This window comes from Aedes aegypti, chromosome 1 (assembly GCF_002204515.2).
Source record: "Aedes aegypti strain LVP_AGWG chromosome 1, AaegL5.0 Primary Assembly, whole genome shotgun sequence".
Lineage (NCBI taxonomy): Eukaryota > Metazoa > Arthropoda > Insecta > Diptera > Culicidae > Aedes > Aedes aegypti.
The window spans coordinates 154,832,618-154,860,497 of record NC_035107.1 but is presented as its reverse complement, the minus strand read 5'-3'; the positions used below and the strand labels follow the sequence as shown (position 1 = coordinate 154,860,497).

Genomic DNA, 27,880 nt, shown 5'->3' with positions numbered 1-27,880 from the left:
TTTTTAACCGATAAACAGTAAACACATTTGCATTGAAACATTTTCAGTTTTGAACAGAAAAACTGCTGTCGAAGTTTCGATGATTACGATAACGGATTCTTGAACGTTAACAAGATTGTCACTTTATACATTTCCTAATTTCATGGAAATTTATCGCTGTTGACATACAGAGGAAGTAAAACTATAGATTTCAAATAAGAGTTAATATTAATTTGAAAACTAACATTCATCGTGTAAAGCATAACTGTGGTTGACGATATACTAATTTCAGAGATTGGAAACATATTTTACATATGTTGCAATTACCCATAAATAGTGAGAGTCATAATTCAAGGATGAGTCGCAGCTGCACAAGAAAGAAACCTTTTACTTTTATTTCTAACATTCTTAAAAAAAAGAAAATTCTAAAATTCGAGGATATTGCTTTTGATAAAGAAATGAATTATCGTGCTCGATCAGAACCTTCAGGTAAGATACACTGAAAATAATCTCCTTATTTTTTTTCATGTGCTGCGCACATCGATTTTTGCAACCATGCTTAGTACATACCGTAATCCGGGGTAACATTGATCATTTTTTTGAATATTTCTCAAATATTTCGTTTGAAAATGCAAATGTTATTTTTAAAACAAGTACTGTCACTCATAGCTCGTGACTATATACTGCATTTTGTTTTATGAAAGATTTAAGCATGTTTAAAAAAATGTTTTAAGTGATTTTTTGATTTAGCTGATAGTTACCCCAAATCACTGATATGATATTCACTGACTGGCAATCCACACCACGGAATGATTCAGTGAGTGGGAATCCGCTCAGTCAGTTCAATGCATTCGGCGAATGAATGCTAAATGCGTTCACTCATACCTCGCAGATACAAGTGTATTGGTATTCGCTTCTCTTCGTGTTCCTTCCGATTCTCGCTTTTACACATACGGTTTCGACGCTTTCATACTGAATGTTCGGTAGCAGCAGATTTTTTGCTATTTTTTATCGGTGGCGTTCGAGTAAGGAGTGAATTTTCTCATACTTGAATCCATGTTGAATCTGATTGAGTCGACATTAATCAAAACATTGAAGTGTCATTCAAGTCGGTGTTTCAGCTTTGCCGTTGCCTTGTATTTATTTGACCCTTTATGAGCCTCTGTACGTGCCATAAAACCTTTTGTGCTTATGACTTCTACAGTGCACCGAGTGTTGGTGCTGTCTCGCTCTCTCTCTCTCTCTCTCTCTCTCTCTCTCTCTCTCTCTCTCTCTCTCTCTCTCTCTCAGCAGCCCTGATTGTCCTCTCGAATCACCGTCGGCTGCGTTTGCGGTTGGCCAAGATCGCTGAGCAATTTCCTTAACCTTAAGACGGCCTCCTGACAGGCCTCGCTCAAGGCCACGTACTCGGCTTCCATGGACGAGAGCGTAACACTTCCTTGTTTGCGGCTTGCCCACGAAATTGCCGAACCATCGAAGAAAAACACCATTCCAGAAGTTGATTGCCGGTCATTTGGGTCACCGGCCCCGTTCAGTTACTGATCTGGATCACCACCAATCAAGAGATAATCACCGCTGGTCTGCTTCAGGTAACGAAGCGTACGTTTTGCGGCGGTCCAGTCGCGCTGAGTTGGATTGCAAAACTGCCTACCAAAACTGGCAGCGGCGTTAGCGATGTCTGACCGAGCTACAACAGCTAGATACAACAGGCCTCCTACTAGACTCCGACACTAGATGGCATCTTCCAAAGCTTCACTGGTTTTCTCGGATTTTAGGTAGCCTAAATCCATTGGTGATCGCGCACCTTTAGCATCCTTCATTCCGTCGATTAGCTTTTCAATGTACTGTTGCAAACGAATCGTGAATACTCCTTGCTTTCGTTTTACCTCCAATCCTAGGAAGTGGTATACGGGTCCCAGCGACGTTAACTCAAACTCCGCTTTCAAGCTGTCGAACATCCTTGCGATTTCCTTCTCCGACGCTGACGCTAGCAGTAAGTCAACGACGTAAACTAAAAGGTACGCCTCGCAGTCGCCTCCCCGGACATAAAGGGAGGGATCAGCCATGGAAACCTTAAACCCAAGCTACGATAGGACCTCGTTTAGCCGCCGGTTCCAGCACCTCGCTGATTGCCGAAGGCCATAGATGCTTCTTCTCAACCTGAAGACTAACAGCTCTTGACCCTTTTTCACGAATCTTGGAGGTTGTCTCATAACGATTTCCTCGTCGAGTGAACCGTGCAGACAGGCGATGTTAAAGATCGAAATGGTGGACATGGAAACTCCTGTTAGCAGCCACAGCGAGGAACGCACGCAGTGATACATGGCTTGACACTGGCGCATACACGTCACTGAAGTCAGTTCCTTCACGTTGGGTATAGCCCTTGGCTGCTACTCTGGCCTTGTGTTTCACTGGTTCTCCTCTCTCATTGCACTTTAGTTTGGAGTCCCATTACGCTTGTGGGCATTTAGCTCCTCCTCCTGCATGGCACTGCGCCATTGTGGATTCTCCATGGTTTCTCCGTAGTTGCTAGGTTCCTCGAATGCACAGAACGCCTGTTCAATCACGCTTCCCAACACGTAGTCTTCAAAACGCTGCGGTTGTACACCACGGGTTGAACGTCTTGAACGTCGAACGACTTCCTGATCACCATCTACAGATTCAGCATCTTCGTAAAGATAATCATTTGTCAGTGGATCACGGTCTTTCGAAGATTCACTAAGTGGAACGGATTCTCGCTCATCCTGCACTGGATCTTTCCGACGAGATTCGGTGTTCACGTCCAAAATACGTTTCGGTTTCCGCTCGACGACCTCCGGGAACGGCGCTCCCATCGGCAATTCCCATCTAAACAAGTTTCGCAAATAATTTTCAATTCACAGTCGCCTTATCATTATTCCGTCGACCATACCTTCCTTCAGCATACACTCGATGGCGGCCCAACTGGCGATGCCACTGATGCTGATAGTACTCTCGATGCTAACAGTCGGTTGCTTTCATTGCTGCACCAGCTACGCGTAGGTGGTACAATCCTCCATTGCGGGATCCAGTCACGATCGTATCGCCGTTTGTGTCGACGATCTTGCAATCTTATTTTCCGAAACACACACTCATGTTCTTTTGCGCTAGCTTTTTCCCGGTACGAATTTTACGTCGTAAATATTGATCCAAACAATATTCGTGCACTCATCGTACCCGTAAAGCACTTCGCGGCCTTCACCGAGCGTTTGCGTCTTCTGTCCATCGGCTATCGTAAACCAGCCGCCCGCGAACTCGTTCTGTTCTGAGAAAAACGCTCTGTAACCGCCACCGCCAATCGCAAACGCGACGTGCTTCACTTCAATGTTTGCCGTTTTGGCTTTGCCGGCTTCTTCTTTTCTACCTTTTGATTCAGTACTGTCACCGCTCTTCAAGGACTCCTTGTACTTCCTGAAGTTTTGCCGGAGATGCCCCGACATCTTGCAGAAGTTCGCTTTTTCATGTTTCGAACCGCATCATATTCACAACGGCAACCGTACTCATTAGCCAGCTTCGCTTTCACAACTTCCAAGTTGATTTCATCGTCCGGCCGACTGTCGAGGGCCTACACCAAACTGTCAAACGATTGCAGGAGCATACACACTTTCGTATCTTTATCGAGCGTCATTCCCGCGGCCTACCGGTCGAACAAATCGTCCACTTCCAGCAAATGCTGGTCAAAATTCCACCCTCAGGCAAATTAATCGCGCACAATTTCTTGAGGAGTGACACTCGTACCGATCGCGACGTTTTCTCATGGTAGCTGTGAAGGGCTAGAAACACATCGCACGCGTGTAAGCACTTCTTTATTGACAATTCGAGTGACAATTAGAAGTTCGGCAGTCAGAACTTCGGCGAAGTTCGGCGTCGGCATTCTAATTTGGTGCTTCGCCGACGCATAAGGATTGCTTTTGTCGGCGTAGCACTTCGGTAGAATGCCGACGCCGAACTTCGGCGAACTTTCGGTGATATTTAATCTCTCTTATGAACTTCGGTCTAATGTTAATCCGAATGTACAATACCAGAGATAATGGATCATTGAAGGTAGTTTTTGTCAGTGCTCACCGCATCAAAACAAAGGCCCCACTGTATATGGGATTTTACCAATGAGAATATATACCGAGGTGAGGAAATTGTGACAGCATTGCTATTCTATCGAACACACAAGGCTACGGTGGCGCTATCTATGCTTTCCATAGCGGCCGTTTTGGTTATTTCAATGATCCATTGGCTGCCCTCTAGCAGGAGCACAATGGTCTCCTTCGCCTTTCGGTCGTCGTTCTTCCAGTCTTCATCGCGATTATCTTCGTCCGGCATATCATCTGACACGACACTCCACAAATTCTCGCGGCACAACATTTCGAGGCGAATTTTCCATGTTCGCTAATTTGTTCCGGAAAGCTTCGGAACGACAAACCTCGTGTCAGACATTTCGACAACACACGCGAATCACTTTTCCGATGAGTGAGACAGTGAACGAAAGACAATAAAGTTTTCGAGGTTAGTTTACTCGGACAAACATTTTTTCACTTGTCATCGAGAACCGCATGTTCGGCTCACTAGGGAACAACGAATAAAATGGAACACAGTTTTCCCTTTTCGAGTGGCGCTCGCTTGAATGCCCTTCTTCTTCTTGTTTCCTTCCCTCCTCCTGGAGGAGTAATCACCAGCACTGTTCTCTTCTATTTCGTCTTCCTTTCCGTCGCCCTCACACGGGGCGGAACGCCAACGGAACACTTTCCGAACGGAAGAACAACACTCGCGAACTGATTTTTCCGCCACAGCACCTGGGCACAAAACCTGACGGACGTTCGTGGGAAATCGCTAACGCGGAAATCACTCGCGAAACAAGAGTTAAATGCGGAATATAAAAAGGAACTTTATTTGAAGGTTTCGATTTACAAAGTTGCGAACACGTTTGCAAATCTGAATGGTTTCTATTCTACACAACTACCGGATGGGTAGGCTGGCAGCAGTGGAGAGTTTACAAGGGCTACCCAATGCGAAGCTAGGTGCATTGCCTCTCCGGCCTCTCCACAGAAAGTAGGGCGCAGATGCGAATCGAAAGCACCACTTCCCAAGGTATCTCCCATAGGTTCTGAGAAAAATCCAACTTTGGCTAGGATCCATTTCTAACTTTTTATCGCACCGACAATAACGCAAAGAGAGCAACGACAACGATGAAGAGAAATCGATGAATGTAGATAGGCCCTCATGAAAAAAAAAACAATGCAGAGATGAGAAAATTCAAGATGTCATCTCATTTTTTTCATTTTTTCATCCACAGTTTCGACATATAGTTGCTCTCATAAATGCAAACGGAAAAAAACTCCTTCTGCTTCGACACTCAGTTTAACACCCACACAGGATAGATTTGCATCGGATGATATTGAAGCCCACCGATTAAGGTAATATAAATGAATGGCATACATGCTTCGTGTACACTCAGACGGGTGTCACGGGTAGACACAGAATGACTAAACTTTAGTAATGGATTTCCTACTTTGCTCTTGTCCACAGTTGATCAGCAGAAGTTTTTGTCGTTTTATTTTATATGGAAAAAGGCATCTAACTTCGAATTTCTCGTAAATGAAAGCATTGATCGAAAAAATATTTGGTAGGCGTGATAGCCACCATCATTACGTACAACCGGTACCAAATATTTTTTCGAAAATAGTTCCCAATTTTGAGAAATAATTCGTTAGATGCATTTCGCCGAACAAAAAATTTTCGCGTTACCTTTTAGCGATTTTTCCTGCATAGACACTAGCGCATGTACTGTGCGGTGAGTAGCGACCCAAGTAACCACAAGCATTAAGGTATTATCGTATTTTAACTTTAATTCAACGAGAGCAATGCATCATTGCTTTTATTCTGCAATATGCGTGCAATAATGCTTTAATTCGATTTTATGAATGCAATGTAGCATTGCTTTATTGTAGCAATGAAATGTGCATTAATGGGTGATATACGGTCACCGCTCAATGCTTCATTGCATCATCTTACTCAATGCTTCATCGCAAGAAAAACGGGAAGACTTCAATGCAGTATTTATCGTCGATCTTTCTTTCACTCCCACAAGAAATCTGGTTGAAATTCGTAGGTCTGTCTTTTGAGAAACCAGAATTTGAAATCAAAAAAAAATGTTGCATCACCCTGGAATTGAACCAAAAACCTTACGATTGATAGGCCCATGCGTACACCACACACCTATCACCAACTCAATGTGACAAGATGCTAAAACGATACATAAAGCGTGAAGATGAGCAACCGTTTTAGCCCAACACAATGAAAACAAAACAAAATCTCAACAGCAAAAGAGCGTTCGCCAACTTATTGCGCACTTCACCCCCAATTGAACTATGACAAACTATGGTGCACGCTTGCAACGGATCATCTAAACGTATTTGGTGCACTTGTTCCTTGAACCGCAAGGAATAAGTGCACTAAAAACATTATCATGATTCGACGTATCCCTACTACACACTTTGAGGGAGCTTACACACTTGTGATGGGTTAACTTGGAGTGAAATCGACAGTATTTGCCACCGGCAACGAAAGGGCGCTGCTTGAAGTTGCACAATTTCCCGGTCAAAACATGCAGCATCCATGGTCCGGAGGATAGGCGCGGCGAGTCATCGAAAACATCTCACTTAATTTGGGTTCGAATCCCACCAGTCACACAAAAAAAAAACAGACAAACAACTTCGTAAGCAACACTGACCTTACATCCAACGAACAAAAAAATATACAATAATATTTTTGTTTTTCTATTTTTGATCTAAAATAATGGTGCATTAAATACACTTTGGCTAAAGCTTTTATACGGTACAGACAGTAACTATACTTTAGCAATTGCCAACATAGAGCTAGGAAATGTAGCTGTATTTACACTTTAATAGCGCCCTTTTCCACTTTAATACTGCATTAATGAGACATGTAATGCAGTATGACTTTATATGCCATATTTTATAGTAGCATATAAAGTGATATTGATGCAACTATATACAGCTGTACGGTTACTTGGGATATTTTCTAGCACCTCACCTAAAATACCAGGGTTCCCTTTGAAATTATTAAATTCTTATTGAGTTCACAAAAAATCCCATTGAAATCTATAAAATATTTACCGACATTCAAAAGGTTTATATTAAAGCTTTGCTTTGAAATTCCAACGGAACTGGAGATCAACGGAATCTTAAAGGTTTTTACAATAAATACAAAGATTGATTTTCAGAATTACAAATATTCACACAATAATTCGCACATTTTTTAATGCACCATTATTTTAGATCAAAAATAGAAAAACAAAAATATTATTGTATATTTTTTTGTTCGTTGGATGTAAGGTCAGTGTTGCTTACGAAGTTGTTTGTCTGTTTTTTTTTTGTGTGACTGGTGGGATTCGAACCCAAATTAAGTGAGATGTTTTCGATGACTCGCCGCGCCTATCCTCCGGACCATGGATGCTGCATGTTTTGACCGGGAAATTGTGCAACTTCAAGCAGCGCCCTTTCGTTGCCGGTGGCAAATACTGTCGATTTCACTCCAAGTTAACCCATCACAAGTGTGTAAGCTCCCTCAAAGTGTGTAGTAGGGATACGTCGAATCATGATAATGTTTTTAGTGCACTTATTCCTTGCGGTTCAAGGAACAAGTGCACCAAATACGTTTAGATGATCCGTTGCAAGCGTGCACCATAGTTTGTCATAGTTCAATTGGGGGTGAAGTGCGCAATAAGTTGGCGAACGCTCTTTTGCTGTTGAGATTTTGTTTTGTTTTCATTGTGTTGGGCTAAAACGGTTGCTCATCTTCACGCTTTATGTATCGTTTTAGCATCTTGTCACATTGAGTTGGTGATAGGTGTGTGGTGTACGCATGGGCCTATCAATCGTAAGGTTTTTGGTTCAATTCCAGGGTGATGCAACATTTTTTTTTTATTTCAAATTCTGGTTTCTCAAAAGACAGACCTACGAATTTCAACCAGATTTCTTGTGGGAGTGAAAGAAAGATCGACGATAAATACTGCATTGAAGTCTTCCCGTTTTTCTTGCGATGAAGCATTGAGTAAGATGATGCAATGAAGCATTGAGCGGTGACCGTATATCACCCATTAATGCACATTTCATTGCTACAATAAAGCAATGCTACATTGCATTCATAAAATCGAATTAAAGCATTATTGCACGCATATTGCAGAATAAAAGCAATGATGCATTGCTCTCGTTGAATTAAAGTTAAAATACGATAATACCTTAATGCTTGTGGTTACTTGGGATGTGATTCCTAATTAGAAAGCTGAAATCTCAAGATCTCTTCATAGATGTTAAGCTAATATTAAAAAAAAAAACATCAATCACTGGCGTTGGCGAAAATCGAAAACCACCCAGAAAATTCTTTGATGTACCATCATCATAAAATCATAGACATAAAGAGAATACCAGACTGATCGCAAAATTACACTACAAATCTTGTCAAATTACAGCACCTTCGTGATTTTGTGCAAATTGTCAAAATCGATTGGATTTCATGCATTTCCTTCCTATGCATGATTGTATTAATTTCAAGCGTCACTCTGAATATATTGTTCTTTACGTGCAGGATCACTCTGCACTCTGAATGGAACGTGCAGCTTCAGTCACTGCTCATGTTCGAAAGTAGTAAATACTACATGTTCGAAAAGTTTTTTATTCATACCAAAAGTGTAATAAACTTTGTGGATTTTGTTTTTGAGTAGATGCTACATGTAGTAAAGTTCATCGTTTTTTATTCATATCACCCACTTGTAAGTTTCGGTCAGCCAATCGGGAGCGTCTTGGAGACTCCCCGACTCAACTGCCTCAGGGTCGGCACGCTTACCGTAATTTACCGCGGACAGGGAATCTTCGCACTCGAAATTTAGGAAAACCCACAGCACTTCACTGGTCAAAAACTCCTACTTTATTGCCTTCACTCCAGTTTCACAGGTTTATTTGGGCTACACCTTCTCCTCTCTGTCTACTTCTTTGCTAACACTTTCTTCCCACTTTCTTACAGACTAACCTGACCTTTGTCTTCCTTGTTAGGGGCCCCTTCTTCTCGCAGCTACCACCAAACTCCTTCCTCACGATCTGGTATCGGCCTTCGGCGCTCTCCTGCGTCGACCACGTCTGGCCACGCTCTTCTCGGGTTGGCTTGGGGAACTTCGGCTGCGGCCTGCTGGGACCCTCCTACGCATCCTAGGCTACCGATTTGGTGACGGATCGGTCTTCGGCTTATAACGAGGCCGGAAAGTACCCGGAATAGGTCTCTAGGACGTCGTAGGGCGGTAATAGAAATGTGGTTCTATACCAAAAACGGCGGGGTCCTGGTGGAATGGAAAAGGGTTTATACCACGGTAATAGAAATTGTGGTCTTTTTGGTGGTTACCTGGTGTCCACTTTCCGCTATCTTCTTCCTCAACTCTTTGTCTGCTTTTCACTTAACTTTTTGAATTCTAGCTTAACGACTAGCTTCTTCAGCTGTATCCGGGCAAGTGAACGACCAGTAATTTATTTTCGACCGTAGAGGTTCTTGACCTAGGTCGTCGGTCATTCCCCTTAACCATTCGGGTTTTCAACGATGGCCCCCATTTCGCCACCCCTCATGGCTGCCCGAACGTTATGCTACCAGACATCTGGTGGTGGGTTTTTGGGAGCTCGGTGGGTGGTAGCCTGCATGGTTATGGTTAACTGACATACATTTGCCCTAGTTGTATGCCTAGTGCTACTGGGAAAAACCTACATAACTATTACAAACATTTCCTGTCATATATTTCAACGGACAAACAAAATACAAAATCACCTTAACACTATCAACTGACAAACCAAACACTTACACTCTCCCCCAGCTCGGGTAAAAAATATTTACAACGTAAATATTTTTTGTCTACAATTCACACTACACAGCCAATTCAGATTACCGACCCAAGTAAAATTTTACTGGGTTTTGGAACTACGGTTTTTTCGGTAATTTTTACGATTACCGAAAAAACCCAGTAAATCAAAATATGTTTTGATCGATGGAAATTACTGACTTAGTCAGTAAAATTGTAAAGCGTTTTTACTGGCTTTCCAGTTTCCCATGCTCCGATTTGCTTTTCCGGATACTGTTTTTTTCAGAAATCAATACAAATCAACACCCAATCGACATGAACATGGACATCGACATGCATTTTTCGTACGAATAAACATCTACGGTATGCTCATATCTCAGTGGAAGTAATCGAAAAATGTGTGACAAAATCATTATTGGGATGGTTTGCATACAAGAGGCATATTCAATGATGCAGATGACTTAACCTCTTGTATGGAAACCATCCGAATTTACCAACGTAAGCAGTCCTGAGCCTTTTTGGTTGCTTAAAATGGTTGAGTTTCTCACTAAATTTCGATTACTTACCACGAGAAGGGCAAAATAGGTGCAGGAAAAGCTTGGTTGCCAAAGCCGTGACTCCCGGCGCCGGACGATTTTACAGCAGGAGATTCTCATTTGACACTTTCCCGCATGCGCATCAGTTTGTTTTGATTTGATTTTGACGACAAGTCAGTAAAAAACATCAACTACTGAATAGAGCGCTGCATATGACGAGCCTAACCTCACTTATTTGACAGCTGCTGGTCCTGTTGTTTACGTTTCGGACTTAGTCGTTTTTTCCATCATTTTTTCATCTTCGCATTTCTATCACCAGCATGCTGATGGTGACGATTTTCCACGGTAGGAAGATAGAATAATACGATCCGTGGGTATCTGCAGTGGATTTGACCTCTCCTCGCAGCAAACTTTCACGAAATTAAGTATGATTCGAAAAAAGTACTAAGTCCAAACTGTAAACAACAGGACCAGTACCTGTCAAAATTGATGCGTGACGTCACCGTGCAGTGGAGTATAGTCGGTAATTGTTTTTACAGACTTTTCGGCCTGTTCGGTAATGTTGCAAAATTGGGTCTGACAGCTACCGTAGTTCAGTAAAAAGTAAAATTTATTACTGAACCTCAGAAGTTTTCAATTTAAAAGCTGAAAGTTCGGTATTTTTTATGATTTACAATTCGTACCCAGTATAAAAAATTACCGAACAAGCAAATCGTGATTGAGTGTGTAGTATACACTGGTCACACTTAACTCTGAACCTGCACTTCACATTTCAATTAACACACCCGGACAAAATCACATTCACTGACGGTAGTTCGCGAAACATTTCACCTGTAACGTACTAGATTAAGACAGACCCACATAACAGTAAAAAGATGTGAAATTGGCTATCATTGTAATCGAGTATCGGGGTCATAGGTATTCATTGTCGAACTAAATCAACTCCTCACTATTTAGTGACATTAAGTCAGTACTGACCATCAATGTCTACTGACTCCGGTCTCCAGCGATCAAATACTCAGGATTTCACTCCTAGTAACCTCGAAACAATAAGCATTTTATTCCACCGATTGTTTAAAAAGACATTTAAGAAATTTATTATATTTAATTTAAAACATGCAAAACAAATTAAAATTACAAAATAAAACTGAATAAAAAAATTGGAGCATATATATACAATATTAAAGTCATGCAAATGGTGCATGAAACATTTCACGCGATTTGTCGGAGTCATATTCTATTACTTCATTAACGATAACGGTTATCAGCGCTTTATCAATGTGTGTGGATTCGGTAAAGATCGAGAAAAAAAACTGTCAAATGTCTGTCAAAAGTGATACTGATGGGCTGGCGATCACATGTGGATTTTGTGACAATAAGGTTTTAGTAAGGAATTTTTAATAAGATCGCAATACGAAACCCTAATTATATCATGGTTTTAATCCGCGGATTTTATAGGCCTAATTGATCATTGATAGATTTTGGTTTCGTTTGAGTTCTTTAAATATAAATCCTTGCTAGAAGCTTATTGGTTCTCAGGGGGTAAGTAAGGTTACCGATGACTGGAAATGCAGTCATCTTCGTAAGCATTAACGGTATTGTGGGTTGGATAAAAGGTGATTACAGTGTTTCTTCAAGTTAATATTTTACAATTTCTATGACTACGATAATGACCTTGAACTTGACCTTAATGACTACACACGACTTCCAATTACTCCTACACATCAACGACTTGTTCCCTACTTGACTATGACGAAGTTAAAAACTTGTTTGCAACCTTGCGTACAAGACAAGTGAGACATACATAAAACACATACGATGCATTTATGCTTTTTCGACTCCGACTCATGATTACTCATACAAATAACGAATTAAAAGAAACAAAATAAAACTTGACCAATTGATAACAAGACTACTTTTAAAATTCTAGGTAAACATGCAAATTTCTTGACTATACGGCCGTATCTATATACAAAATCTACAGATTTGCTGGACGAACTCATTCAATACACCCACGCAATGGTTTCCCGGGAAAATTCATCGGTATGACTTAGTAGGAGACGATAAGTACTTTGAGACGAACTTTGAACAAAAATACTACCCAACTCACTATCTAACACCGACTAATAAGACGTTAAAATGTTTATGCTAGCTCTGATGAAAATTATGTTTTTAGGTACCTCATGCTTTTAAGTCAGCAGCAGAAAATATGCCGAGTGACTTTCCCTGTTGGTCGGACACCTCGTAAGAGCTAGTACCGACCTTTCTGACGATGGTACAAGGGATGTACTGCGCACCCAGTTTCGCGTTAAACTGATCCCCAGCGGACGAATGACGGAAGCTTCGTTTATAAACGCGTTGACCCACATCAAACGTAGGTGAGTACCTTCTATGGCGAAGATCGTACCGCTTTTTCGTGTCTTCGTGAGCTTTTTTGAGATGCTCTCTCACTAGCTCTCCGACCTTCTTGTTAATTCCTCTCAATTTCTCCACACGTTGTTCGTCACTCAGTTGATCACTGCAGTCCTGCTTGTGCTCTGGACCTTTGCAAATGATCTCGTGACCATAAATCACACAGTGTGGACTGAATTTGGTCGTTGAATGAATCGTGTTGTTAAGCACGAATTCAATCTCCGATATTTTCGAGTCCCAAAGCTTCTGATCCTGCTTCACGTACGATCGAATCATTGAGTTAATGGTTCGATTGAGACGTTCAGTTGGATTGGCTTGGCTTCTGTGACGCGCATTTGCCCAATGTTGTACTTCGTACTTTTCGAGCAGATTTTGAAAATCTCTCGACATAAAAGTGGTCGCATTGTCGGAGATAACAATTTGTGGTACGGAGAGACGCCTGAACCACTGCTCTTCCAAAATTTTGCATAGGGATACAGTCGAAATCTTCTTTACAGGAGCAAGCAGGCAATACTTAGAGAACAGGTCCATGACCACTAATAAGTGAGCGTTGCCCTGCTTGCTTCTGGGAAGAGATTGAATATAATCCATGCAAATAATTTGGAATGGGCGATTTGCGACTCTCTGCTTTCCCATTTCAGGTGCGGTTGACACGGTAGAGTGTTTGTTCTCTTTACAGGACTCACATGAACTGATGTACTTTTTTATATCGGCGCTCATGCGAGGCCAATAAAAGCGTTGTTTAATTTTCTCAACACATTTGGAGAATCCAATGTGGAGGTTTTCGTCGTGTTCCTGCTTCAGTATTTGACTACGGTTCGAAGTAGGAACACACTGTTTCCACTCGAACTGGTAGTCTAACATATCAGATTTGGCAGCGATGAACTTATAAAGAATACCGTCCTTGACTTTGAAGTCCAAGTACTTCTCAGGGTCATCCTCTACAGCTGCGTACAACTTCTTGTACCACCCGTCCTCAGGTTCTTCGTCAAGAGTCTCGATGGAACGGGAGAGTGCATCGGGAACAATGTTTTCCTTGCCCTTACGATGCCGAATTTCCATATCGTATTGTTGCAGCTCTATACTCCAGCGACTGAGTCGAGAAGAGGACCGCCACTTTGCTCGCATTATAAAAGTTAGGGCTGATGAGTCAGTCACCAAGGTGAACTTTGTTCCCTCAATATAGCCCCTGAACTTTTCGATGCAACGAAGCGCAGCAAGTCCTTCCTTCTCTGCCGCGTGGTAGTGTAGTTCTGCACCTTTCAGTTTCTCCGAATGGTAGGCGATAACTTTCTCTTCCCCATTTTGCACCTGCGTCAATACACCTGCAATTGCGTTATCGCTTGCGTCTGTTTGGACCGTGAATGGAAGCAAAAAGTTTGGGTTGGCCATCACAGGAGCTGCAATAAGCTTTTCCTTGATGACCTCAAATGCCGTGTCTGCTGCTGAGTTCCATGGCACCCTCTTTGGCTTATTTTTCAATAAGTCAGTGAGAGGTGCTGTAATCTCACTATAATTCGCGATAAACCTTCGGTAATAATTTATCATACCGAGGAAACGCCTTAACTGTCTCACCGATTTCGGAACCTGATACCCTAAGATCGCTTTGACACGATCTGGATTAGGTCGTAATCCATCTTGTGATAAAATATATCCAAGATACGGCAATTCTTGGCAACAGAACTTGGATTTGTTCAAATTTATGCTCAAATTTGCTTCACGCAAACGCCTTGCAAGATCTTCAAGCTTTTGAAGATGCTCTGCAAAAGTTTGGCTGGCGATAACAATATCGTCTAAATAAACGAAAATTGACGGTTCTAAAGCGCCATGGCCTAAAACACGGTCCATTAGCTTGCTCAGCGTAGCTGGACTGTTCACCAATCCAAACGGAAGTCGTGTAAATTGGAACAGCCCTCTACCTGGTATAGAAAAGGCAGTGTATCTTCGCGACTCTGGGCTCAATGGAATCTGGAGAAACGCCTGTGATAAGTCAATTGTCGTTAGGTATTTTACCTGTCCCAAATGACTCAAGATTCGGTTTTGGTGCGGTAACGGATATGCATCCCTCTTCGTCCTTTCATTTAGTTTTCTGGCGTCTAAGCACAGCCTAACTTCCTGACTATCTCGTTTTGCAACTGGTACTACCGGTAAAGCCCAGTCTGAATCAGACTGTTCAATTACCCCTTCCTGAATCATATTGTCAACCGCTCCATGTATTTTCCGTTGAATTTCCGGACTCCACGGATAAGGATTCTTCCTAACCGGGTCGGCATCCTTGTATTCCTCTTTCATCTCGATTTTATGAACGATTAAATCAGTCATTCCTAGCTTTCCTGGCTCTGCGACTAAAAATAGCTTTTTCACATTCTCTAATTTCTCTTTCTGCTCATCCGTTAACTCTTCTTCTTTTTCTAGCTCCTCACTAACACCATCATCTAAAAGCTCGATAGGTTGACTCCGTATGGCTGGCGTAATTCCAAATTTTAGCCAGAAATCATACCCTAGCACGCATCTCCGGTTAAGTTTCGGAGCGATTAGCACGGGTAAAATTTTTGTGTTCCCGTTGAATGTGATCGGAATGTCCGCACATCCAAGGACCTCTAAATCTTCTCCAGCAGCAGTTGTCAAATTAACTACAGCTGGTCTGACACACAGATTAAGTTTTTGAATGATTTTTCTCGCTCCGATTCCTAAAACCGTCCGTGCAGCTCCACTGTCCAGAAGACCAATCAGCTCAATCCCCATTAGTTCGATCTTCGTAAATGGCCTTGCATCTCCACTAAGTTTGACGAGCAAAGTTGCGATCTCGTCTCTCTTTTTGGGTTGTTCAACCACTTTCGAATACCCCAACTGATGAAGAATAGCTTCTGGATCCTCTACGTGAATCTGAGGACTTACGGAATCAATAGGACTGCTCTGCCTCATTGAGCAGTCTTTTTGGCGTTTTTTGATTGGCAGAAAGGGCAATTATTTGTTTGAAAGCCTGGAAAACCACAGTTCTCACAAAAGACGTGTTTTTCTTGCTCACAATTTTTTGAATTGTGGCCTTCATCATGGCAATTAAAGCACACACCACGTTTGATTGGAATGTAGGCATTCACAATCCTCTGAAGTGCGCTTGTACCTGACGTAGAAGGTTTTGGGTCGGACTGACGATTTTGTTGTTGATTGCTCTCTGGTCTTGGTTTAGGTTTTTGTGGGAATTTTTGATCGAATTTCTTCCCTGAAATCCGGGCTTTCCCGGAGGAAATTGTTTATTAGGGGGAGTATAGTTCGGATTGAAATTCCGTCCCTGGTAACCCCCTTTATAATCAGATTGATTTCTGACATTGGATTCCGTACCTCTCCAGTTCTGTCTTTGCTGATTAATTTCCTCTACTTGAGAATTTGGTCTACTAAATCTGTTTTCCCTCTTAGCATATACCTGCCAGTTTATGGAATCAAATCGTTTACCAAATTCCCTCATTTTAGGAATGGATGTCACATTAGCAGCCAACATTGCCGCCCTACAATCCGCCCTGGTGTTTCGGAACAGTATGTCGAATTTTCTGGCGTCATCCCATTGCCTGGACATGCTCCGGAAAATTCTCACCATGTCCAAGTAGAAATCTTGAAATTTCTCTCTTGGACCCTGCCTTCGCGAATTAGCCAACCGTTCATACTGGTAGTCAATATCTGCAGGTAAGAATTCATTTTTCAATTCCCTGACTAGATTTTGCCACGTACCTAACTCATTGTTCCCATTGACTTCCATAAACCACGATCTTGCTTTTCGCGTAAAGAGGTGGTGCGCAGACACGAACAATTCAGCCTCTGTGAAACCCTCCGATTGAACTCTACTTCCTTAAGAAATTCATTCAGTCTCCTACCATTGTCAGTTCCGTCGTACCTTACCGACCATTTGTGTACCGGCAATCGACTACCTTTCGGCAAATCGACCTCATTTCTCTGTCTAACGTTCGGTTTTTCAGTACGCGACGAAGAAATAATCTTATTTACGTCCACCATACTCTCTAACGAACCGCATCTAGCTTTCATCCATTCATAAAAATTTTGTTGACCTTGACCCTGCTCTTGCTCATCTACATTCTGTCGCGATCGATCGTCTACCGGCGTACTCTGCTTAATTCGCTCAATCTCTCTCTGCTTTGTCGCATTCGCAGATTCGAGTGCCTGTATTCGTTGAAGTAACTGATTAACGGCTACCTTCAAACGTTCATTCTCATCCGAAAGCTTTCCTACTACATTCTCCGCGTCATCATCACCATCATCATCCTCATTTTCTCTACTCTGCTCTCGGTTATCATCATGCTCATCATTTTCGTTTTCACCCGTTTCTCTCCTATGATCATCGACTCCTGACTCACCCACACCGATTCCTACTACATTACCGTGATCGATTCCACTAGCTCCTACAACTCTATCAGAGTGTGCTCTATTCTCTACACGCTCGTTAAAATCTACTCAAAAGAGAGTAACTTTGACGTCACTTTTGAAGTTTCAAGTTAGCTGTCAAAAGTGAGTAACCTTATTTTATCAAAGTGAGTAACTTTTTACTCAACCATGAAAGAAAACGACCTTACTCACTTTTGAGTAAACACAAACATATTCGACTCACTTTGTAAACGTCAAAGACTTGTGAAAATTTCGCGCGCTTGAACTGACAAATCCTCCGTTGTGGTGAAAATTTTTCCGTCGACGTGATGTCGGACTGTTTTCTAAAACAGTCGAGACTAAAGCCGAGCCGGCAGAGCAATGGTAGTTAGTTTGCTTGAAACTTCGCTTCGGAAGTCCAACCGGCGAATTCCAGATTAGTGCTGCGAAGTCAATAATCCTGATATCAAGTGAAGCGAGGTCGGAGTGAATATGACTAAGTCCTGGTTTTGATCGAACAACCGCAAGAAAAAAATATAAACAGTAAGTTTTATCGTCGTACTTTTTATTGGGCTAATTATCAATTCTTTACAGTCTAACCGGGAAGGCTACTGGCACGGTCAAACTACATCCTCCATGGTTTCATCAACCCCCCAGAGATTTATAACTTCCGGGGATTCATTCCAGAGCAGCGAAATTTTCAACACAAATATCAATTTTTTTACTTGTTATCATGTATTATTCATATAGTAATGTAAGAGATAATGAATAAATGTTATGTTTTTTGTATATTTCTCCTGATTTTATGAATAACATAATAAATTTATTTCCAAAAATATTATTTCCTGAAGTGAGTGACATCTACTCACTTTCGCAAATTTCAGATCAAACGAAGTGAGTAAGTGTTACTCCCATATTGACATTTGACATTGTTACTCTAAAGTGAGTAACGATGGTGTTACTCACTTTTGAGTAGTTCCACTTTGTTGCGAAGTGAGTCGAAATCTACTCACTTGTGAGTAGATCTGAACGAGCGTGTAGTGCTTCCTCACGCATCTGTCGAATAGTTTCATTCAATATCGCTGTTTCCGCTTCTCTCACTTCTAACAGGGGAGAAGTGATTGAGAAAAATGTGTTTAACAACGCGGTACAAACTCCTGCAATGATTGCGATGCTATTTAAGTCTTCTTCTTCTTTGGTATGGGACTTCAGTCGTTCCATTCTAAAGAAAATATGAAGAAGCTTAGTTTTGAAAATTTGATCAGGTGCTCTTCGCGATTTCCTTTCCTCTAACGTTTTCTTCACTCCTAAAAGCTTTTCGTCACACCTTTTCAGTTCGTCTACTACTGTAACCCAATATGGTTTGAAACTAATCGCTTTTCCTTCTTTTTCAGCCTTCAACAAACTACGTAAAGATCTCTCCTGCTTACTTCGGTTTTCACCAATCATGTTCACGTCACGGATCTGTAGTTCATGGTCGAGTTCGTCATCCGCCAGATGGGCAGCATTCAACGCGTAATACAGCGACTGTAATCGTGCCAACTCCATCGCTCACGTTTGCGTACTTCCAGCAAAGTTAGAAAATTAAAAATTTAAAAAGAACTACCTAGATTTGTAAGAAGCGGATTTGCACGCTGAAAAAAAAATTGAAAATTCTAAATTTGAAATCCTAAAATTGAAAAGCCTAAATTTGAAAATCCTAGTTCACGAATCCGCAAATAAATTACGATTCTTTCTCGTGTTTTCAATTACTCCTTCCGAACCACACCACACGATTCCACACTTCGCTCCTTTCAATTCAAAAGCACTCCGATTCACTTTTTAAACAATCGTTCTTTGTTACTGATCAATGGACAATCAGAACCCCTCGGTAGCAAAATGAAATAATTTCCCGCTCTGTGACAGATAAAAGGAGTAAGCCCAAAATGGCAACTGTCCTGTGAAGGCCTGGATGTTTTCCCAGAGACTTCGGTAGAAACCAGCTATCTCAAGTGCGAATTTCCAAACTGAGCCTACAACAAACTGATGGTAAGTCAATTTTATGTTGGGCGCCAAAGTGTAAGTTTCGGTCAGCCAATCGGGAGCGTCTTGGAGACTCCCCGACTCAACTGCCTCAGGGTCGGCACGCTTACCGTAATTTACCGCGGACAGGGAATCTTCGCACTCGAAATTTAGGAAAACCCACAGCACTTCACTGGTCAAAAACTCCTACTTTATTGCCTTCACTCCAGTTTCACAGGTTTATTTGGGCTACACCTTCTCCTCTCTGTCTACTTCTTTGCTAACACTTTCTTCCCACTTTCTTACAGACTAACCTGACCTTTGTCTTCCTTGTTAGGGGCCCCTTCTTCTCGCAGCTACCACCAAACTCCTTCCTCACGACCTGGTATCGGCCTTCGGCGCTCTCCTGCGTCGACCACGTCTGGCCACGCTCTTCTCGGGTTGGCTTGGGGAACTTCGGCTGCGGCCTGCTGGGACCCTCCTACGCGTCCTAGGCTACCGATTTGGTGACGGATCGGTCTTCGGCTTATAACGAGGCCGGAAAGTACCCGGAATAGGTCTCTAGGACGTCGTAGGGCGGTAATAGAAATGTGGTTCTATACCAAAAACGGCGGGGTCCTGGTGGAATGGAAAAGGGTTTATACCACGGTAATAGAAATTGTGGTCTTTTTGGTGGTTACCTGGTGTCCACTTTCCGCTATCTTCTTCCTCAACTCTTTGTCTGCTTTTCACTTAACTTTTTGAATTCTAGCTTAACGACTAGCTTCTTCAGCTGTATCCGGGCAAGTGAACGACCAGTAATTTATTTTCGACCGTAGAGGTTCTTGACCTAGGTCGTCGGTCATTCCCCTTAACCATTCGGGTTTTCAACGATGGCCCCCATTTCGCCACCCCTCATGGCTGCCCGAACGTTATGCTACCAGACATCTGGTGGTGGGTTTTGGGAGCTCGGTGGGTGGTAGCCTGCATGGTTAAGGTTAACTGACATACATTTGCCCTAGTTGTATGCCTAGTGCTACTGGGAAAAACCTACATAACTATTACAAACATTTCCTGTCATATATTTCAACGGACAAACAAAATACAAAATCACCTTAATACTATCAACTGACAAACCAAACACTTACACACTGCTTTAATCGAATTCGAAACAGGTAGTAAGGGCCCATTCACAAATTTCATAACGCTGAAGGGGGTGGGTGGGTGTCCTCGTGATGTTACGGCTCATACAAAATTTGGATGATATTATTACAAAACGTGTTACGAAGGGGTGGGTGGGTGTTGAAAATGGCCATTTTTGGCGTTATGAAATTTGTGAACAAACCCTAATGAGCCATTTTACGAGACGTTTCGGAACAGCTGATCGCCGCAACGGCGTCAATTGACAGGAGACCTGGGATTAAATCCACCGTGATTTTCAACAACGCTTCATCTTACTAAACGTGGACATGGAGAAAATGACAAAAATGAGATCCAAAAATGTTCGTTACTGCAACATTACACCTAGTTATTGTATCAGCTTCCTCTTTGTTGTAACCCCCTTGGACTATGCTCAGTGGGATTAGGGTAATCACAGGGTCGGAATAAGGAAACGGCACAACAACTCTCCACCTGTCAAACACTCACTTCCAGCAGGAACTCAATTCATTAGAGCATACCCATAAGCATAACTAGGGTCGATAATATTCGCAAATAGAACCTTATGGATTTCAATGCTCAAAAGCCACACAACAACTTCTGTTCGGAACTAACCACGCAGAGAGAGAGGCATGATGACTCCTTTTTGAGTCCGGAATTAACGGGAAAAACTTCAAATACGAGTAGTGAAACTTTCAACACTTCGAAATGAATCCAAATATTTCGTTTAACATGCGCAACATTGTATTAAGGCTAGCATACATTGATTTGTGTAGGTGTGGGTGTTGTTTGGTCTTAAACACTAATGTGACGTCACATATTTCTACTACTTGCGGTTTTTCTTAATGGGCTTTTGACTCGGTCGCTGCATTAACATCCGGTGAGAACGATGACGGAACCGGAGTGTTGGCTGGGCTTCTTCGTGGCGGATGAGGTCTTGTACGTGAGGGCAACGTAATTACTCGGAATGACTTCCGGCGGCGGCGGTCGTGGTTGTAGAAAACCGGCGGGCCAGGTTCCCCAACGAAAGACGATAATCGTAACTCACGATGACTGGCTTGAAAGCTCGGGTTGAAAGCTTGGTTCGATCTGGGAAAACGATCCAGTTCAGGTCACTATGCCTTCCACGCCACCAGGATCCAAACAAAATGGCGGGTTGCTGTCCTTAAGGATGTTGGACAATATCCTTTTATCCTGTCCCGGTCCTTTGTCTGGGCGTTCAATAGCGTTGTCACCCGGACAAAAGCTGAATGGATACGTGAAAGAAAAAGGCCCTTTGTGGACCTATCCACCATTATTAGTATTACAATTCACTAAACCGCACATTTAACCGCAAGTAGGATTTATTCTTTACAAACTATCTCAATTACCTTTTTCTTATAATTTGGTTTTCCTTAGTAGTATGGTGTAGTACAGGATGGTTTTAACGCACTTTGCCCTAGTGATATAACAATAGATTTTAGGCATTTTATCTTATGACAACTTTTTACAATACTAACCACTTTTAATTTACAACTTTTAATACACTACTAACACTACTTTTAGGAAAATTGATTTTGAGATGACTTTTCACCTACAATTGGAAAAACATAGCAAAATGTAAAAAATATCACTACTCGCTCATATCACATACTTTTTGATTTTAATACTTTACACACGGCGCGCACTAACTGCTCGCGGCTGTGGTCGGGACAGAATAGAACTTGCGATGCTAGAAAGCCAAGCTCACTCAAACCGTCTCTAATTTCCATAAGAAATACGATCTATGCCGATTATTTCGTATTTGTATATTTATTCTCTTTGCGTGTATAATAGCCCCTTGCCCTACCTATGTCTGCTCTCGGCTAGGGTTATTTTGCCGTGGCTCAAACCGCTGTCAACAAACGTGAGCAGGGTGAGTGGTACCGTTGGGAAAGGGTTATGTTCGGGAGAAAGAGCGACTTTTATGCTGCTCTGTGAGTTATGTCCAGGGTTGTATTCAAGGAGGCGATCTTATTAATGCTTTGTGACAAAGTCACAAGCGAAACTTTGAAACCATCGGTTACAATACCTCTCCGACCGGGGAGAAAAGAAACTGTATTCCGCAATTTGTATAAACTTTACTAGCCATTTCATTTTCAAGACTCGTTTACCAATGGTAAACGCAACTTTTATTGACGCAATTGTTGGTGTTTAGCACCGATAGCGTGAATACGCCCCGATGGAAAGTTGATCCAGAGAATAAAAACTGAATATTGTTTTTCTTTCCGTGTATAAGATACTGTCAGTAAGAGAAAATAAACGAGCACTTAGTTAGTAAAAGTAGTCCGCGGTATTTTATCTTTCGTTCGCGTTAAATTCACGTTTCCTGGGATTTTATTCCGGTGTCCGCCCGTCTTTCCGCCCACAGGTTATGGGCCCAGCGGAAATAACGCGAATCGTTTAAAGTTTCGGTCGTAAAAGTCGGTAAAGTATCGGAAGTTTTTTTCATCGCTGTGAGCAGGAGCTGCCGGGTGTGGACGGAGAAAATGGCGGATCAGCAGAGGTTCCCACTCCCGAAGTTGTCGAACCACAATTACCAATCCTGGAAATTCAGGATGGAAATGCTGCTCGTGCGTGAGGATTTGTGGGACGTCATCAGCCAGGCAAAACCCGAACCGGTTACCAACGATTGGAACAAGGCGGATTTGAAGGCCCGTGCGACGATTGGCCTTTGTATCGATGACAGCCAAACGAGCCTAGTGAGGAGCTGCACCAGTGCGAAGGATGCGTGGCAAGCATTGAAGGACTACCACGACAAGGGATCCGAGGTTTACCTTCTCAAGAAACTCACCCATCTGGAGTTGAGAGAAGACGGCGACATGGAAGGGCACCTGCAGCAGTTCACGGAATTGTTGCAGCGGATTGCGGATGTCGGTGATCCCATCCCGGATAAGTTGCAGGTAGCGATGCTGCTTTGTTCGTTGCCGGACTCTTTCGACGCGCTAGTGACTGCCCTCGAACAGCGTCCCAGTGCAGAGCTAACTTTGGAACTAGTTAAGGCCAAGTTGCTTGCCGAAGCCGAAAAGCGGCGTGAACGTTCCGGATCGTCGGGTGCAGCAGGAGGAAATGCACTGAAGGTGGAGTATCGTTCGAAAAATCGTTCATCACGACACGACGGCGGTGCCAAAAACAATCAAGAGACGCGGGTATGTTTTCTGTGCAAGAAACCCGGCCATCTTAAGCGGAACTGCCGGAGCCAGCAGAAGGCATCTGGAAGGAAGGCAGACGAAGCAAATCAAGTGAAGGACGATTCGGCGAAAGCAAAGCAGGTTCAAAACGTTTTTGATGGACCTCTTGCTTGGATTGCCGGGAAGGTGGAACCCACCAGCTGGTTCGTGGACAGCGGGGCGTCGAGGCACATGACCGGGAGCAGAGGTTTCTTCGATGTGCTGCAGGAATCCAAAGGGATGAGCGTGATGCTAGCTGACGGTGAGAAGGCCGTAGTTAAAGGTATCGGTAGCGGAAGGATTACCGGTGTTAAGGACGATGGATCGCCGGTGGACATTACCTTGTCGGATGTGCTATACGTGCCGAAGCTAGCAAGTGGATTACTTTCGGTGAGTACCCTAACCAACAAATGCTTCAATGTTGTTTTTGGGGAAAACGGATGCGAGATCCGTAAAAATAGTGGCGAGATAGCAGTTGTAGCCGATCGCTATGGCAGCCTGTACAGACTTCGAGATCCGGATCAAGCGATGGTGAGTGTAGATGGGGCACATACACTCAACTGCCAGCATACGTGGCACAGGCGTCTCGGCCATCGGGACGTTGAAGTGATCCGAGCGGCTCACAAAAACGGTGCGGCTGACGGCATGAAACTGGTAGACTGCGGTGTGCGTACGGTTTGCCGATGCTGCCTGGAAGCGAAGATGCCACGGACTCCATTTCCAAAGACAGCTGACCGTGGTTCAAAGGAGATACTCGATGTCGTGCATAGCGACGTCAGTGGCCCGTTAGCTACGACACCTAGCGGAAATCAGTATTTCCTAACGTTCATTGACGATTATTCTCGAATGGCTTTCGTTTACTTGTTGCGGAGGAAGTCGGAGGTGGCTGAAAAGGTAAAGGACTTCGTGCTGTTCTGCAAGACACAGATTGGAAAAACTCCTCGAGTATTGCAATCGGACGGCGGTGGTGAATACGTTGCCAAGGAGTTGCAGGGATTTTTGCGAAGCGAAGGAATCGTCAGCCAGTTCACGGCGCCATACTCACCGCAACAGAACGGAGTAGCGGAGAGACGCAACCGCTACCTGAAGGAAATGACCATGTGTATGTTGCTGGAAGCCGGACTGGATGCAAAGTACTGGGGCGAGGCAGTATTGACTGCAACGTATCTCCAAAATCGTTTGCCGTCGCGATCAATCGGCATGAGTCCGTTTGAACGGTGGTACGGCCGGAAACCGTCATTCGAGCACCTGAAAATCTTTGGAAGCGAGGCATGGGTGCAGATACCGGCGGATAAGCGCAAGAAGATGGAAGTGAAGGCTCGCAAGATGATGTTCGTCGGTTACTCCAACCAACATAAGGCTTACCGTTTTCTGGATATTGACAGCGGTCGAATTACGATAAGCCGAGATGTCCGTTTTGTGGAGAATCTGGAGTTCGGACTGCCACAGGTGGCGGAAAGGGCACCGGCTGAGCCCAAGAAAGTTGAGGACACCGATTCGATGGTTGAGTTGGAGCCGTTACCGAAGACGATTAGGAGACCTGACAGCGACGAAGAGGAAGACTTCCATGATACTGCAGAAGCTTGTGCCCAAGATGATGGAGAAGCGGATGCTGAACAGACTGTGGGATGTCCGGTAAATCAACGACCGGAATCGCGGCGCACAACTCGTGGAGCGCTGCCGGCGAGATTCAGCGACTACGTGATGGGCATGGTAGCACTGGAAACGGATGAGCCGAGCACATTGAAAGAAGCAATCACTTGTGCTGAAAAGAAAGAGTGGATAAAGGCTATGAGTGAGGAATACAGTTCGCTGATGTCCAACGGGACCTGGGCGCTAGTAGATCCTCCAGCGAAGCGAAACGTGATCGGAAGCAAGTGGGTTTACAAGCGAAAGTACGACGCAGACGGAAATGTCGAGAGGTTCAAGGCCAGGCTTGTCGCGCAAGGGTTTACCCAGCGCATCGGAACCGATTACGACGAGATTTTTGCTCCGGTGGCGCAGCAGTGCACTTTACGCGTTCTACTGACTGTTGCAGGCCGGCGTAACTGGATCGTCAAGCATTTGGACGTCAAATCAGCTTACTTATACGGGACGCTGACCGAGGAAATTTTTATGCGTCAGCCACCCGGATTTGCCGTGAAAGGGAAGGAGCATCAAGTCTGCAGGTTGCGTAAAAGCATTTACGGCCTGAAGCAGGCCGCCAGGGTATGGCACAGGACAATATCGGATATCCTGACTGGCATGGGATTCGAGCAGTGCAAGGCCGACAGCTGTCTGTACCGGAAGCGACTCCGCAGTGGCGATTGGGTGTACATGATGATCTACGTGGACGATATTTTGATCGTGTGTGCACAACAAGAGGAGATTGCGAAAATTGAAGAATCGTTGCAGAGTAAGCTAAAAATCTCTAAGCTTGGTGACGTTAGATGTTTCCTGGGAATCCGTGTCACACGGTGCGCTGATGGCTCGTTCATGTTGGATCAAAGTCTCTTCATACGGAAACTGGTAAAGCGGTTTGGAATGGAAGGTGCCAAGGGTTCAAAGTATCCATTGGACCAAGGGTACTTCAAGATAATGAAGGAGAGCCGAAACTTGAAGGACAACGTAGAATACCACAAGTTAATCGGGTCACTTCTATATTTGGCTACGAACACTCGGCCAGATATTGCGGCTAGCGTAGGAATCCTGAGCCGCAAAGTGAGCTGCCCGACGGAACTGGACTGGCTGGAAGCTAAAAGGATTGTGCGATACCTAATTCACACGGTGGACTACGGTCTGAAACTTGGCAGAAGGAACGGGACAAAGTTGACGTTGGAAGGCTTCAGTGATGCTGACTGGGCTGGAGATACCAGCGACCGGAAGTCTTGCAGCGGTTATCTATTTCGCCTAGGAGGAGCAACAATCAGCTGGACAAGTCGAAAACAGAGCAGTGTTACCACATCGACCATGGAGGCCGAGTATGTAGCACTATCCGAGGCTACACAGCAAGCAATATGGCTCCGTCGACTGTTGTGTGAACTCAACGTGGAGCAGAATTATGCAACTGTAATTCACGAAGACAACAAAGGGTGTATGGACTTCGTAGCACTCGATCAACAGAAACGCAGATCCAAACACATCGATACCCGTTATCACTACACCAAGGAGCGATGTGCATCAGGGGAGATCGAGCTACGTTACTGTTCGTCAGAAGATATGATCGCGGACATCCTGACTAAACCGCTAGGACCATTGAAGATCAGGAAGTTTGCATTGGACATGGGTTTGGTACCAATACCGAACCGTGGAGGCTGAGAAGGAGGATTGGGCTACTTCACGAAGAGGAGTGTTGGTGTTTAGCACCGATAGCGTGAATACGCCCCGATGGAAAGTTGATCCAGAGAATAAAAACTGAATATTGTTTTTTCTTTCCGTGTATAAGATACTGTCAGTAAGAGAAAATAAACGAGCACTTAGTTAGTAAAAGTAGTCCGCGGTATTTTATCTTTCGTTCGCGTTAAATTCACGTTTCCTGGGATTTTATTCCGGTGTCCGCCCGTCTTTCCGCCCACAGCAATCTCTGATCGCATATTGTTTTTATTTTCTCTTTCTCGCGGAAAGAGCAAAAAAACATGAACTCTCACCGACGGCTATCTCTCATTTGGTGAGTGACGAGTTACCATTCCATCTGTCAGTTGTTGTTTACTAATCGAATAATTATCAATGCTCGAAAAGTTTACTTCGTTTGAGCGCTCTAAAACGGGTCGAATTTCAGTGGTAATATTCATTGATCGGTTTTGATGACACTTGCACTGTTGGTCAGGAAATTCAACCGCAATAAACTTTACGAGAATTAGGAAAATTCTTCTGTGTAAGTACTTTTCTTCTGTGTTTCGTTGGTTACTCGCTATCACTTTCTGAAACTCTGTCTCAACATCATTTCTGTTTCGGTTTCAGGTGTTTACCCTGGCCTGCAGCACCAGAGGGAAACAAATTACTGTGCGAATCGCTCAGTCATTCAGCTAAGTATTCTGTGTTATTTACATCAATGTTCCATTGATTAAAACTTGGAGGTATGACTAGTAAAAGTTCGTTTTCTTTTTCAGGTTTGTGGCTTCAGATCGGCGGAGGAGAAGATTCCCAGAGGTTTTCCTGTTTCGTCGGACAGCTCGTAGGAACTCGTACCCACCCTAGCAACTACCGTACATGGGATGTAGGATGGTGCCAGCTTCGCATTAAATTTGTCTATCGCAGAAGACTGTTTAAAGTTTCGTTTGTAGACTTTTTGACCTACAGAGTACACCGGTGCCACGTTCTTTCTACGCAAATTGTAGTATTGTGAGTTTTTCGAGTATTGTTTTTGTAAATTCTTGACAACCATGTCTCGAATAGATTGGTCT

General features: G+C 43.4%; 1 long non-coding RNA gene across 1 annotated transcript; it reads left to right on the top strand.

Moving 5' to 3' along the window:
* The first annotated feature begins 48 nt into the window (after positions 1–48).
* On the top strand, positions 49–16,323 carry LOC110678563. Its single transcript, XR_002501740.1, has 3 exons — positions 49–468; positions 5,285–5,405; positions 16,270–16,323. It is a non-coding gene; the product is annotated as an uncharacterized LOC110678563 (long non-coding RNA).
* Positions 16,324–27,880: the final 11,557 nt, after the last annotated feature.